The sequence below is a fragment of the Parus major genome, unplaced genomic scaffold (genome assembly GCF_001522545.3).
Source record: "Parus major isolate Abel unplaced genomic scaffold, Parus_major1.1 Scaffold547, whole genome shotgun sequence".
NCBI classification, from domain to species: Eukaryota; Metazoa; Chordata; class Aves; order Passeriformes; family Paridae; genus Parus; species Parus major.
Window position 1 is genome coordinate 10,806 of NW_015379435.1, and position 1,896 is coordinate 12,701.

The following is a 1,896-nucleotide window of genomic DNA, read 5'->3' on the forward strand; positions in this document are numbered from 1 at the left end:
GTGTCCATCCCGTGTCCATCCCGTGTCCATCCCGTGTCCATCCCGTGTCCATCCCGTGTCCATCCCGTGTCCATCCCCGCCCTGTCCAGGCTCAGCTCCCGCCGCTCCTCGCTCTCATCCCTCCCTGCCTCTCCCGTCCCTCTTCCGCCCGGCTTTTCCCCTTTTATTGGCTTTATTTGACATTTTTTGGGGTTTATTGGTGCTACTTCCTCCCCCCTCCCCCCAGGCAAATACCTCATCCCCAGCCCCCTGCAGCGAGTCCGGGGTGAAGCTTTTCCGAAATCAGGGATCCTTTCGCAGCGGTGTTTCCTCCTTCATTTCCCCCTCCTCATTTCCACCCTCCCCTTCTTCCCCCTTTCCGCCCGGGATTTTCCTCATTTCTCCGCATCCTTCAGGGATTTACCAAACCGCCGGAATTTCAGCCTCATTTTGATTCTGGGAGCGAGGAGGTTTTGGTTTTGTTTTGGTTTTTTTTTTTGGGCCGGTGGGATTTTTTTAAAATTTTATTTTATATTTTATTTTATATTTTTTTTTATTTTTTTTTGGTTTTTTTTTTTGGGCCGGTGGGATTTTTTTAAAATTTTATTTTATATTTTATTTTATATTTTTTTTTATTTTATTTTATATTATTTTATTTTATTTTATTTTATTTCATTTTATTTTGTTTTATTTTATATTTTATTTTATTTTATATTCTTTTATTTTATTTTATTATATTTTATTTTATTTAATATTTTATTTTATTTCATTTTATTTTATTTTATTTTATTTTATATTTTATTTTATATTTTATTTTATTTAATATTTTATTTTATCTTATTTTATCTTATTTTATTTCATTTTATTTTATTATTTTATTTTATCTTATTTTATTTCATTTTATTTTATTATTTCATTTTATTTCATTTTATTTCATTTTATTTTATTTCATTTCATTTCATTTTATTTCATTTCATTTTATTTTATTTTATTTTATTTTATTTTATATTTTATTTCATTTAATTTCATTTAATTTTATTTCATTGAATTTCATTTAATTTCATTTAATTTCATTTTATTTACACCGCAGCGCGCAGGAACAAAGAGGTAGAAATTCCAAACCTAAAAAAAAAAAACGAGCGCCGTTTTTTGCCGGATTCGGGAATTTGCTCGGAGGCGGGGAGGGCGTTTTTACCGGGATATTTTTGTTGGGATACCGGAGATGGGGAGGTGGGACAGCGACATCGGAGCCGGGAGACACCGCAGGCTTCTCCCGGCAGCTCCGAAAAATTCACACTTGAACATTTCTTGCTCGGCTCGGGACTGTGGTTACTTGAAATGAAGTTTTTTTTTCTCCGGGGCGGATTGAGGACCGGTAGATTTTTTTTCCCCCATGTCTCAAGGCAATAGGATTAATGTGTATTAAACTGTAGATACTTCTAGGACAGTAAATTTATGCTGATAATTTTATTTTGTATAATTTTCCCCTTTTTTTCTTTTCCCCACCCCCTCTTCTTTGTGTTGTTGTTTTTCCCCCCCTTTAAACCTTTTCTTTTCACCTTTCCCCCAGTGTTTCGGTAAATTTATTTTTTAGGATGCCTAAAAATTGCAGGTTTGGATCCTCCCCCTCCCCTCTGGTTTTGGTTTTGTTTTATTTTCTTCTTTTTTTTTTTTTTTTTTTTTTTTTTTTTTTTTTTTGTTCTTTTGTTGTTTTTATTCTTTTTTTTTTTTTTTTCTTTTTTAATTTGTATTTTATTCTGAGTTGGCGCGGCCGCGGGGCCGTGGGCTGTATTATTCCTGATATCTTTAAAATATTGTGGGTGTTTTAATAAATTTTATATTTATTTTTTGCACTCAACACGAGCCTGGAGTGGCTTTTTCTGCTGGAATTCCTGCTGGGATGGGGTGGGGGAGAGG